This window comes from Salminus brasiliensis, chromosome 8, assembly GCF_030463535.1.
Source record: "Salminus brasiliensis chromosome 8, fSalBra1.hap2, whole genome shotgun sequence".
Classification (NCBI taxonomy): Eukaryota; Metazoa; Chordata; class Actinopteri; order Characiformes; family Bryconidae; genus Salminus; species Salminus brasiliensis.
This window is the reverse complement of record NC_132885.1, coordinates 1210566-1224613: the sequence shown is the minus strand read 5'-3', so window position 1 is coordinate 1224613 and position 14048 is coordinate 1210566. Positions and strand designations below refer to the sequence as shown.

Genomic DNA, 14048 nt, shown 5'->3' with positions numbered 1-14048 from the left:
AAATCTGAGTTTCAAAGAAAGCTGGTTCCCTCTTGATTCCCTCTGTCTTGTAGTGAGTTAATCATGGCTGTACGTCGCTGGTTTAGTGATGCTGAAACTAATGCTGTGTTCAGGATAACTGGGAGAACTCTGATCTGGGAGAACTAGCAGCAGGGCCGGAATGCTGCTGCTACTGCACTATGGAGGTTTGGTGGTGGAGCTGCTGTGTGACTCTGCAGAACCCATAGAGTCATATTAAGATTCAAGATCCCAGACTTTATTGTCATGTGCAGAAACAAGCAATTTTTTACTTTGCAGTTCCTCCATTTACCGACAATCTTATAAATATCAATATAAAAAAGATATAAAAATATATAAAATATATATATGCACTAAATACACTTAGTAAAAGAAAAACACTAAAAAAGTAAGAGTAAAAAAATGCTAATAATAGTAAATTAATAAATAAATAATAAATTACAAATAATAATTCAATTTAATTTAGTGCGAAAAACAAAGAAATGTAATGTAAAAACACTTAGTATTAACGAAAGTTTAAGTAATATTAGTGTAATTAAATTACACTTGTATTGGTTCAATGAGTGAGTTTAGTTTGATTATCTCTCAGCATTGATCAGATGAAGATCAAACATCCAGATGTTTAAATAAGTTCAAAAGGTTTTCATGAGGTTTCCTCATTTTTTTCACACAGCAGTAAGCATTTGTTACTTGTATGGGGATTGAACCCACAAGCTTGGCATTATTAGCGCCACGCTCTGACCAATTGGGCATTGGGTCCTTCTACCATGTAGCATGATGTCCTTGGTAGCCCAGTGTGAGGATTATTAAGCATTGCTTGGCACATGAACATCATGCCAAAATGAGGTATCTCCGCAGTGGAATTTACTCTAAAGCAAATAAAACTACATCAATCCTCTGGTCACTGGGAAGAAGGACATAATGCTAACAGTCAGGTCTTCCAGGGTTTCATTTTATTTCTCAGTCACTTAAAGGTCATCCTCTCTGATATCTGTAAGAGTGGCATTTAATTTGCTGTTTATCTTGGAGCAGGGAGATGGTGTGACATTTATTCTGCCTGATGATACATCAGTCTTTCTCAGGCCAGTGTTTGTTAAGGCAGGTCATATTCCCATAGATCACGTATTTGAAGGATGTCCTGAATGGCAGTGCTACTACATCTGTGGATGTGTACAGTAACTGTATAATGGAGAAAATGCTTATTATTATTCTTGACAGTTTGTCCAGTTTAGTCATGTCCAGTTCCCCGCATAGCTACGACTCCCCTGTCATATGATGGTACAAGTGCTGGAAGGGTGAAGGATTACATGAGTTTCCTCCAAGACACAATAAGGAGGAAAAAAAAGTTCTGGGCCACAGTAAGAGGGTCATAAAGTTCAGGGTCACAAGAAGGAAGTAGTACAGTTTTGGGCCACAGTAAAGAGGTAGAAAGGTTCTGGGCCACAGTAAGGAGGTAGTAAAGTTCTGGGCCACAGTAAGGAGGTAGTAAAGTTGTTGGCCACAGTAAGAAGGTAGTAAAGTTCTGGGCCACAGTAAGAAGGTAGTAAAGTTCTGGGCCACAGTAAGAGGGTCATAAAGTTCAGGGTCACAAGAAGGAGGTAGTACAGTTTTGGGCCACAGTAAAGAGGTAGTAAAGTTCTGGGCCACAATAAGGAGGTAGTAAAGTTCTGGGCCACAATAAGGAGGTAGTAAAGTTCTGGGCCACAGTAAGGAGGTAGTAAAGTTCTTGGCCACAGTAAGGAGGTAGAAAGGTTCTGGGCCACAGTAAGGAGGTAGTAAAGTTCATGGCCACAAGAAGGACATAGAAAGGTTCTTGGCCACAGTAAGGAGGTAGTAAAGTTCATGGCCACAAGAAGGACATAGAAAGGTTCTTGGCCACAGTAAGGAGGTAGAAAGGTTCTGGGCCACAGTAAGGAGGTAGAAAGGTTCTGGGCCACAGTAAGGAGGTAGTAAAGTTCTTGGCCACAGTAAGGAGGTAGAAAGGTTCTGGGCCACAGTAAGGAGGTAGTAAAGTTCTGGGCCACAGTAAGGAGGTAGTAAAGTTCTGGGCCACAAGAAGGAGGTAGTAAAGTTCTGGGCCACAGTAAGGAGGTAGTAAAGTTCTTGGCCACAGTAAGGAGGTAGTAAAGTTCTTGGCCACAGTAAGGAGGTAGTAAGGTTCTTGGCCACAGTAAGGAGGTAGTAAGGTTCTTGGCCACAGTAAGGAGGTAGTAAGGTTCTTGGCCACAGTAAGGAGGTAGAAAGGTTCTGGGCCAAAGTAATGAGGTAGAAAGGTTCTGGGCCACAGTAAGGAGGTAGTAAAGTTCTTGGCCACAGTAAGGAGGTAGTAAGGTTCTTGGCCACAAGAAGGACGTAGAAAGGTTCTGGGCCACAGTAAGGAGGTAGTAAAGTTCTTGGCCACAGTAAAGAGGTAGTAAAGTTCTGGGCCACAAGAAGGAGGTAGTAAAGTTCTTGGCCACAGTAAGGAGGTAGTAAAGTTCTTGGCCACAGTAAGGAGGTAGTAAAGTTCTTGGCCACAAGAAGGACGTAGAAAGGTTCTGGGCCAAAGTAATGAGGTAGAAAGGTTCTGGGCCACAGTAAGGAGGTTTTGTAAAATTCTGGAGCACAGTAAGGAAAAAACTTTGGGCCACAGCAATAGGAGCTTGTAGCACAGTTGCGACATTGCGACATCGCCGATGGTCTGAGGAGCCCCCAAAGTGTTAAAAAAGTGGTGGCAGGGAAAAAAGGTTCACATCTGCCCCCTGGAGGATCCACTGTCACAAGCTATTCTGGATGAGGGGGTGGAATGAAGAACGAAGATCTGGAGCTTTGTAAGGGGTTTGTAAAGTTCTAAGCCTAAGTAGGGGGGATTTGTAAAGTTCTTGTGCTTCACAGAGGTCTAGACCATAACAAGGAGGTTGAGAGTTCTGGGTCACCCTTAAAGAACTAATAAATCTCAACAACTATAGACATACACCAGACAGTCGTAGCTGCCCCAGGCACCATGGACAGGCCAGTTCGGACATTTCTACGATGCCCTATGCAGCATATTTGACAGCCTGGGTCGAAATAATGTGATTTATTGTAAAGACAATTATTTACAGAAACCAAACCAGAGAAGATCAATATAAACATCCGATGGACGCTGCTCTTGTATTTTGTTTGAAGTGTTGCCTCATGTGGAGGTTTATCGGTTATGCTTAGGCTCCCTGATTCATGTTTCCTCCTCTACAGTGCGAAGCCTGTGGATTTGCCTCCTGGAGCGGACTGAACCGTGCTGGTACACACACTTCCTAGCTCATTATGAGAACTCTCTGTTTACACACATCTCACCAGCATTAATATTAATGCATTTCGCCACATATCTTCGAATACCAAGTGGCACCAACCGCCCGGGGTGGAACGCATCTTAGATTTGATCGTCTTTTATTCTTTAATCTGGTTTAAACCCTGTGAAGAGCATTCAAATCACGCCAGTTTCATTCACCTCTTAATTACGAGTGCAGAGGTCGGGATCAGTGCTTCGGTTAAATGCCACTAGTTGTGTCTTCCCTGTATCATTTTCCATTCCGACGTGTGCACCAGTGCTTGTCAGTGTGTGACACCTCAGCACTGTATGAATTTGCTTTTCTCGCCCTTGCACACCTGAGTCGCATCATGACAGGCTTGATAATGAGCTGATAGGTTGAGTCAGGTGTGTTCAAGCTGAGAAAATGTAGTTTCAGCTTCACTGTGCATCACTGAGGTCCCATGAGGCCAGGACTGAGAGCCGAAGTCTCGCAAAATGTAGCGTAATCCCAGTAAAGAGTGTTAATTTAGTATAGTCTGAGTGGAGTGAGGCCATGTTTAAGACAAAGAGCTGTGCGTTAGGTGCTTCTTTCAAGTAGTCAAGTCAAATTTATTTGTACAGCTTTTTACAACTGTTGTCGTCACAAAGCAGCTTTACATAATTAGTAATTAGTAAAGAAGTAGAGAAGTAAATTAGTAGAGAAGGTAAAAAGAGAGGGTTAGTTCTGAGAGGATTTTATGGAGATCAGAGAATGTTGAGCAGTGTCAGAGTGTGTCTGACGTCTCCAGCAGGTCTGACTATAACAGCCTAATTAAAAGGAGAGAGCCAGATGGTAACACAGACACGGGAGCTCCCTGAAACACTAGCGTCCATCTGCTCCACCGTCCACAAACCATTTCCCCTTTGCAATTTGTTTTAAATTCTCATCAAAACTTTTCTTTAAAAAAAAAAACACAATATAAAAGATATCTTAATATTCCCAAAAATCAATTTTCCCACCATAAAATCATTTAAAATCTTTACTAATATTAGCCTTTGTATTCAGACATGAAAGCCATATTCTAAATCAAACCTGACAGGGTGATAAAGTCCATCCTAAAAGGCTGTATCTCTCAACATGGTTAAGTTCCACATTTGAAATATGATTTTATTTGTGGTTGGTGTGGCGCAACAGATAACACCAGTACCTGCCACTGAGCTGCCACAACATGTGGGAGACTGGGGTTCAATTCCAGGTCTGGGTGACTATGCTGCGCTACACCAATAAGAGTCCTTGGGCAAGTCTCCTAACACTGCATTGGTCCACCTCTGTAATACGAGTTACCTTGTAAGTCGCTCTGGATAAGAGCGTCAGCTAAATGCCGTAAATGTAAATGTATTTGCAATAATAGTCTAAATGGTGTTTTTTTTTTGTTGTTGTTGTTGGTTTTTTTTTGCGTGACAAGGTAGTTGGGTTAAGATTAGTACATACTTTGTTATACTTTAATGTATTTGACTTTGGTTTCTGGTTCTGAATGTCAGAGGAGTGTGCCATGGTCTGAGCTGACCAGGTCACTGGCCAGGTGGTCAGGAAGTGTACATCATGTGTTCTTTCTGGCGCAGGTTTTCTGAATGTCTCAGGAATCACTGAAAGTTCGGAAAGGTTTGTTGGCTGTAGACGAGTCTGTGTGTCTGAGTGATTAATATTAATCTGACGGTGGCGTCACGGCGACGGACGTTCCCTCTAATCGCTTAAATCGTCCGTCGTGTCTACGCAATCTGAAATACTGAATATTTGATGATCGTTATTTACTAACCACAGCTCACACACACACACACACACACACACACACATGTCTGTGGAATAATTTCGAATAAAGGATTGTGATTTGCTCGGCTGTGTTTCTCCTGCTGGGAGCAGACGAGATGAATCTGGATGGGAACTGGACAGCTACTAGATAGTACAAATTACAGACTAAACCAGTTAGTGTGATGGGGTGGTAAGTCAAGCCGAATGATTTTGACAAAAAATTATGTTTTTATATTGAATAAGTATATCTAAGTAAATGTATATGTAAACAAGGGCACATATAATCCTAAAAATAATAAAAGTCTGATAGAAAATAATATTTATTTAGTGATATGGTAGATGCAGTTGTTCTGATGAAAGTACCTTCTTATACATCATGTTAACAAAAAATGTAAAAACACTGACACTTTTTAAAAACTTTTTGTGCTTATTGTAGTTCTTCAAACATTGCAGACACAAAATGCACCAGTTTCAAAGACTGACTCTAATTCTATTATGCCAGCTAACAGACACCCGTGCTGGCTCTCATTGCCTTCGCCGAGTGATGGGGAGAAAGAGGACCGTCCTACCCAGTTATGCTTTCTGATACTCCAGGCCACGGATGGCTGTGGCATCACCGGGTAGCGAACCTTCAACCTCCCAGTGATGGAGCCAAGCTTAGACAGCTGCCCCACTCGGGAGCCTCCAGATTTACGTTTTTAATCTCACCCAGCTCCACTTCCATTTTGCAGCGAAGGAAGCATTTAAGCCAAGCCATTTCCATTCTTGGCAGGAGAGAACAACACTTTATTGTCCTATTACTGCACTGAAGTAAATCTGTCTCTTTGAACATCCAAATAGCCTTTAGGTTTAAGGCACAGAAGGACCGAACACAATGCAAACTGTTTCCACTAAATGTGATGGCACCAAAATCAGAGCTGAATCTCTGTCTGTGCCACTCGTTCACAATGAATGCCGGATGCTGAATATGATGCATATTCTTGACATAACAGGACTGACCCATGGAGCAGTTCCTGGCTACCAGCGTTCCAGTTGTCCTCTGCAGTAAAAGGCAACGAGATATAGATGCACTGAATTCTCTTAGTAAAGAGAAAGTACAGTACAGTCCCCACTCTCACCTCAGACGCATCCAATCATCCAAACTGCTCAGGATCTAGAAACCTCATGATGGGAACCATTGTTAATCATTAGTTAGTGAATGCCTCCTTGTCTGAAGGTGGCCAGGCAAGCCTCTGAGAGCATCATTAGTGGTGTAGCAACACTGTGGAAGTACTTGACAAACCCCAATAATCCCTGGAAGCCAGTGGACATAGTATCAGCAACTTCAGCAATGCTTGGACTTTCTGCATATCTGGACTTTTCAGTGTTTGCATTAAATTTGAGTTTGAATATCTTGGACAACATCTGTCCTATCCGTGTACACCACATGGCGCATTGGTTAGCTCATGAGGCATCACCTGATATTCGTAATGCTTGGAATTTTTACTTGGATGTTTTTCACTGGTCTCCCTTCATATTGTCCCTATTGGGTAAACATATGAGCACTGCATCGTCTCTCCAGTCTGGAAGATAATAATAAGTCCATAATAGTAAGTACAGTGCGTAAGACCTACATTTGTTTCCAACATAAACACAAAAGAAACTTTGCAGAAGCTGAATCAGTCACTTTCTGAAGGATTCAGCATATTTGTCCATACCTTTTATCTCCTGGACAGAGTTAGATTTAAGGTTAAAGTTAGGCTTAGATTGTAGGGTTGATTCAAGGGTAAGGGTTAATGTTTGGTTTAGAGTTAGGTGTAAGGTTACATTCAATAGACAGTCATTTACCTTTAACTTAGAGTTCAGTTGCGTTTAATATATATGTTTATTTTTGGATGGTAGTTGAATGTCAGGTGAGCATCTATGAGACCTGTGGACCAAACAGATTCAGTGATATCAAACCTAGGAGTCAGGATGTCAAGTCAGTCAAGTCAAGTCAAATTTATTTGAATAGCTTTTTACAACTGTTGTCGTCACAAAGCAGCTTTACATAATTAGTACTTAATAAAGGACAGAGACAGAGAAGGACTGAAGGACTCTCCATAAGTCCTTCAGCCACTAGATCTATTCAGAATAGTAGGCCATATCAGAATTTGGCCTGACTTGAACATCCCACAACATCCTGATACTGCCCAGCTGATGTTATTGACTGCTAGGCTTTCTCTGGCATTGACCATTGTGGACCAGCCCAGAGCCTCCTTTTTGAGCCTGGATAATGTGAGGATCATGGAAAACCCAATAAAGGTTATTCAGGTTGTACTGAAAGAACTGAGTTCTTTGTCCTGCAAAAATAGTGTTCTCTTGTCTATAAAAGATGTTCCACCAGATGTTCCAGCGGTTCTTTAACTCTTTGGTTACAGTGTATGGTTTGATGATCATGCGAGGCTATGATATCCAGAAGTCAAGTGTATGAATGATAAGGCCCAACAGGCCCAAAGGGCGATCGTTTGTTCCTGGACCTTGAAGAGCCAGCTGGTAATGCCTTGATGGTATTCAAATGGCTCAGGCCATGTACCACTCTATAAGGTTACCGTCCGCACCAGGGGCAAATTCAGGCCCTGTCTATTGTGGCATCTATTCAAAAAGAGCTCACATAGGAGTGGGAAGACATCCAGAGCCAGCTTTGCTACTGGCACACAAGATCTGAGCCTGGAGAAGCCCTGCTTCTTGGGTGGGATTTTGGCTTTGCCTGATTCTATACACTCAAGGATGACTGTACAATCCAGATGACAGTACATGAGGGTGGTTGGTGGGATGCCTGGTGCTATGTTTACAAAGTTGGTTGTCAAGCCATAAGGAAAAGTACATGAACTGATCCAAAGGCAGAGAGACATCTCTTCAAGCCAACTCCATACACACTTTCTTATGCAAGCCTCTATGGGATATGCCATAATGAGTGCTGGCTCATTCCAACCATCTCTGGCAGCATGGAGTGCTCTAAGATCACTAGGATTTTAACTTACAAAGACAGTATCACGCTGCTGCAATTGTAGTGTGTATGCCTGCCTTTATAGAGCATAGTCTCCCCACTGAATACTAGATTGACTCTCCACTGATGGTTTATGGGTCCTCTATTACTTACTGTTTCACATAAACTCACTGTAAGAACTGAACCCATAAGAACGACTGAGATTTTCCATTTACAGTCCATAAAAATGAGCTTGAAATGCAACCCATAGTATCCTTTTATTAAAGTCCATTACTTTGCAATAACCTACGACTAACTAAATTAAAATTCTATGAAATTTCCTTAATCTTTGAACAAACTTTCCAATAACAGCAAGAATAGTTCAACTACTGTATTCTCAACTCTAGAGTTTTATGGCCTCTACAGCCGCTATACCCCAGGGGTCGCAAGTTCAAATCCTGAGCCATGCCCCTTTACCAGCATAGTCTGAGAAAGTGCAATTGGCTGCGCTCTCTCTTGGTGGGTAGACGGCGCTCTCTTCCCTCATCACTCCTAAGCGATGTTCGCCTACACAGGCGTCTATTAGCTGGTGCGGTGGAACTGGAAACCTGGCGCGACTGCCCAGTGATGCCACATTAGAGGCAATTGAAAAAGAGGTGGTGTCTAGCTTCATATGTAGCTGAGAGACATGTGTTTAAACAAGTGTAGACAAGTCCTTACCCTGCTCTGTGAAAATATTTATATTGGATATTGGCCGATAACCTCCAATATCCATTTATGGCCCTGTTCCAGTTCTTTGTCAAAGAGTAAAAAAACAGGGGATGTCAACATTCAAGGGGTCGGCGGGTTGTTGGCAGATTCGGAACACATATCTCTCCAACGTTATACATCACGACTGCTTGATACCACAATTTACCACCAGGCTAGGTTTAACAGTTGCACTGTTTTCGGGTGCATCCTTGGTAAAGAGTAAATACCGAATACTTTCCGGAGTCCTTTGCTATAATGCATTAAACGAAGCTGTAAATAGGCTTATCTAGATGACTAAAGCACTGGGTTCAGATTAAAGACTTTATTTCCTCCATTTTTAGGCTATTTTAGGATTGGTTTATGTGCCAATTGTTACAGGATCACAGTCACAGGATCACAGATTTTAGTGACTTGGAGATAATTCAAGAAACTGGAAACCTTACACTCTTAAAAATAAAGATGCTACAAAGGATCTTTGAGTGATCCCAAAGACGATCCTCTTTTGGTTCCCTTAAAAGCTGTTCATCTAAATGTGTGGGTGAAAAGAACCTTTTATGGTTTGGAAAACCTTCACTTGATAGCTCTTCTATCACATCAGGCAAGAAACCTGTTGTGGTACCTTTATCAGGTGTCCAGCCCAGCCAACTGAAGTTGGTAAGTGCAAAGTAAGGGTGGAATTGGACTGGAGTGATTGGACAGGACCACTGTTGACTTCCTCACCAGTCAGTGCCATGTCAAATTAAGAGCACCATGCACCAAGCACTTGAATTATTGACTTCCCACAGCCGCCAACAATCACTCGGGCGACCTACAGTGGCTACCTGGGTGGACAGTGTGTCACAGAACTGTGACTGGTGGTCCCAGCAGTGTCCTCCACCTCCGCCTCTGTATGATTGCTTTAATCTTTTATTAAAGTCGTTCAGCAAGATTATAGGATTATATCTACTCTGCATCCAGATAAAAGCTTTTTTTCTTTATCTCTCACCCTCGATCTATCTCAGTCCCCCTCTCTCTCTTTTCTCTCTCTGTCATTACCACACATACACACACACACACACACACACACACACACACACATACATTTATGTACATATTTTATATAATACCTTTCAGCGGAAAGGTTTGCATTTTATGTCAAACAAAATTGCCAGAAATACGGCGCTGAAGACGGGCCCCGAGAGCCGGCTGTAAAGCTGCTCATTTATTCATTGGCTGCAGTTTTATTGATGCGCCTGAGCCTGGGAGACTTCTGCAAGGAGGATGGAGGCCTTTCTGCCTCTCTGCCTGTGCGAGTGGGTTGTTAAGGTTAATTTCTACAATCTGCATGCACATTTTTAGCATGTTCTCGCCATGGCCAAATGTACTTTCCCAACTGTTACAATTATTTCTATTGTTGGCAGAGTGAATTGCTTTAGCGAGTAGGTAATGCCTGAGTCACGTGTTGCTGAACGCATGGCCTGAGGGCAGATCTATTATCTAAAGCCTGGGCTTTTCACTTTTTACTTTTCTCCTCTTAAAAACAGGCGGTTTTATTCAAGCGCGCTCCTGTTATTACATAAGTTTGTGCATTATACCAGGAGCAAGAATGACTCCTTTTAGCCCTTTGTTAAAGTGAATTGACCAGCAATTTAAGTTCCTTGCTCTTTCTCTCGCAGTCGATCAAAGTAGGCTGCATTTTTTTGTGATTTTACACGTTTCCCCGCTCCCCTCCGGCTGCAGGAGCTTTCTGAAAGCTTTCCACTTTTTAACAAACTGCTCTGATGTCTGCGCAACAGGGGTGCCAAGTGGACAAAGACCATCTCTCTCTCAACCATTCTGTCTTTCTTCTTCCTTCTCCCTCAGTAAACCCCTCAGCCAGGGGCAAACACATGTCGGCCGTTTCTTGTTCTGTGTGCTGTTTGTTTGGCTGGACACTCAGGGGGTCGTCCATCTCGCCAGTGCACACCGTCTCAGACTGACCTGGGGATGTTTTACACAGCAGGGTGTTTTAGCAATGCTGGAGAACTTTAATTTTCCCTGATTCTCTCTTTCAGCACATGCAGTCGAGCAGCCAAGGCAGGTTTGCTTCTTTAGTTTTAGAGCTGGAGCAGTGAGGCTAATGTAGTATAATTAGCATGGTGCTAACTAATCCTTCCGCTCATCCAGCCAGCCAGCCACCCATCTAACCGTACATACACTCACCCACCCATCCAGCCAGCCACCCATCTAACCGTACATACACTCACCCACCCATCCAGCCAGCCACCCATCTAACCGTACATACACTCACCCACCCATCCAGCCAGCCACCCATCCAGCCAGCCAGCCACCCATCTAACCGTACATACACTCACCCACCCATCCAGCCAGCCACCCATCTAACCGTACATACACTCACCCACCCATCCAGCCAGCCACCCATCCAGCCAGCCAGCCACCCATCTAACCGTACATACACTCACCCACCCATCCAGCCAGCCACCCATCCAGCCAGCCAGCCACCCATCTAACCGTACATACACTCACCCACCCATCCAGCCAGCCACCCATCTAACCGTACATACACTCACCCACCCATCCAGCCAGCCAGCCACCCATCTAACCGTACATACACTCACCCACCCATCCAGCCAGCCACCCATCTAACCGTACATACACTCACCCACCCATCCAGCCAGCCACCCATCTAACCGTACATACACTCACCCACCCATCCAGCCAGCCACCCATCCAGCCAGCCAGCCACCCATCTAACCGTACATACACTCACCCACCCATCCAGCCAGCCACCCATCTAACCGTATATGCACTCACTCCACTCATCCATCCATGTATCTATTTATTTACTTACCCGTCCACCCATCCATTCACCCACCCACCCGTCTACCCATCCACTCACCCACCCATTCATCTACTCATTCATCCACCCACCCATCTTCTTCTATCTCGAGTAAGTTTTGGGTAAGTGGGTCAGTGGGGAGTGCAGTGGGTTTGGGTGGAGCTACCTGCTGTCTGTCTGCTGAGAAGGTGTGAGCAGTGTGTGGTGTGTGTTGTCTGTTCTGGAAGTAACTGATGTGAGCTGAGGTTCTGCTGAGGTACCAGGGTTCTGCGTTCTCTGGTTTTAAAGCTCGTCTCTCTGAGTGAGTTGCTGTAATCCCACACGGCTAACAGGGGATTAGTACTCTCTCTCATCCATGAAATAAGAGAGGACCTCTCTGTAGACCTCCACCCCCCCCCCCACACACACACACACTCTCTCTTTCTCTCACTCAGTCATTCACTCTCATTCTCACTCTCTTCTTCTCTCATTCACTCTCTCTCTCTCACTCACTCCCTCTCTCTTTCTCTCTCTCACTCTCTTTCTCATTCACTCTCTCTCTCACTCACTCACTCACTCACTCACTCTCTCACTCTCTCTCTCTCTCTCTCTCTCTCTCTGTTAAATGACAGTCAGTAGATGAAGCTCAGTGTTGGGAGATACTGATGGTAAGGGGGGGGGGGTGAGTTAAACCTGCTTTTCAGCTTCCTCTCGTCTTCAGTTCAGTTTGAGGGGCTTTGGTGGTCTGCACTGACACATGAGCAGAACTGAACCGAACAAGCTTCTGTAACGACGGACGACGGCTGGAGAAAGCTACGTTGAAGGCCGGCGTGATTTGACGGGCTGTGAGGAACAGTGATGATCATCAGGAGGACGTGATTACAGTGCTTCTGTTCAGGACTGCTTTGCTCATGGTTTATAAACTAAACCCAGACTGATGCCCCTCATCCTCCTGTTTGCAGTTTTGCTGATTGAATAACAGAACGAAGGACTGAGTCTGAGCTGTGAAGCTGTGAGGCTGTGGAGCCTCATTTGGAGATGAAAAAGTGCTCTGGCATCATCAGAGACCCATTAAAGAGATGAAAGCAGTTCTGAGACTTTGAGTGTTTAAAGTCTGAGACGCCTCTGAATATTCACTCTGTGCTTCTCTGCTTTTCTGCCACTGATTTGAAACATCTGACAAATTGAAGGGTTTGAGATTCAGATACATGGACAAAAGTATTGGGACATCTGTTCAATCACTGTTTCTTCTGAAATCAAGGGAATTAAAAGGAGCTGATCCTGCTTTCTACTAGATTTTGGAGGATTTGATTGCATTCGGCAGCAGGAGCGTTAGTGAGGTCAGGATGTTGGATAATGATGATGATCACCACCCCACCTCACCATCCCAAACTCCTCACCTCATCCCAAAAGTACTGGAAGAAGCTCCACCACCATCATTCCAGAGAACACAGTTCTTCCACTGCTCCGCAGCTCGATGCTGCCAGGGGGGCTTTATACCCCTCTAGCCCACGCCTAGTTCAGAAATGTCTGAACTATATTTCTGTGCTGTGTCATCACAAAGATATTAAAAGAAATGTAGGGAAACATTGAATTTGACTTGCTGGCGCGTTCGTAGACTCCAGGGTTAATGGGGTAACACCTTCTCACTTATTTCACTGTGTTTTTTGCCGCCACTGATGATGATGATGATTACGATGATGACTTCATTGTTTTATCTTTTGATGGTTTGTTGAGAGTCAGTCTTTGATCCAGATTCTTCTTCAAAGCTTCCCTCAGTCAGACGCTTTAGAGGAGTCGAGCTCTATTGTCCCGTCTTCACAGCTCATCACAACAGATCTCTCAGATCCACAGAGCTACATTTTAGGATTAGGAGGCTACAGTACAACAGGCAGTAAACTTGATGGCACATGATACAGTAGATAAGTAAGGCAGTAGTGACTATTTGTAGATTGCGCTGTATTGTGCATGGGTTAGATGCCACAGTCTGCAGAAGTGGTATTGCATAAAGAGGCTTTTGACTCTATTTCATATATTAAAAATGAATCTTGGGCTCTGAGTGGCTCCGCAGCCTAATGCACTGCCACTATAATCCGGGGGGCACGAGTTCGAATCCCGAGCCATGCCGCTTTGCCATCAGCAGCCAGAGTCTGAGAGAGCATAATTGGCCGTGATTGCTCCAGGTGGGTAGATGGCGCTCTCTGCCCTCATCACTTTTAAGCGATGTTGCCTGGCACAGGCGTCTGATAGCCGGTGCGATGGAGCTGGGGACCTGAAGCTTACCTCTGAGTGTGTCGGGCTGCCCTGCGATGTGTTGTGTTAATTATTAATAATCAATATAAAATACTTAAAATACTAGAAAATACTTACTATATAATTAACCAGTATTTTAGCTAGGGGAAAAACCTGATAAGGACTAAAACTAACAGTGGTGTAGCCATGGCAACATAAAACCACTCCAGAACAGCCATGCATGCTT

At 43.9% G+C, this 14048-nt stretch overlaps 1 protein-coding gene across 3 annotated transcripts in view; it reads left to right on the top strand.

Moving 5' to 3' along the window:
• The window catches only part of thsd7ba (thrombospondin, type I, domain containing 7Ba), a 364279-nt gene that overhangs the window by 228187 nt on the left and 122044 nt on the right, over window positions 1–14048 (top strand). The window lies entirely within an intron of this gene.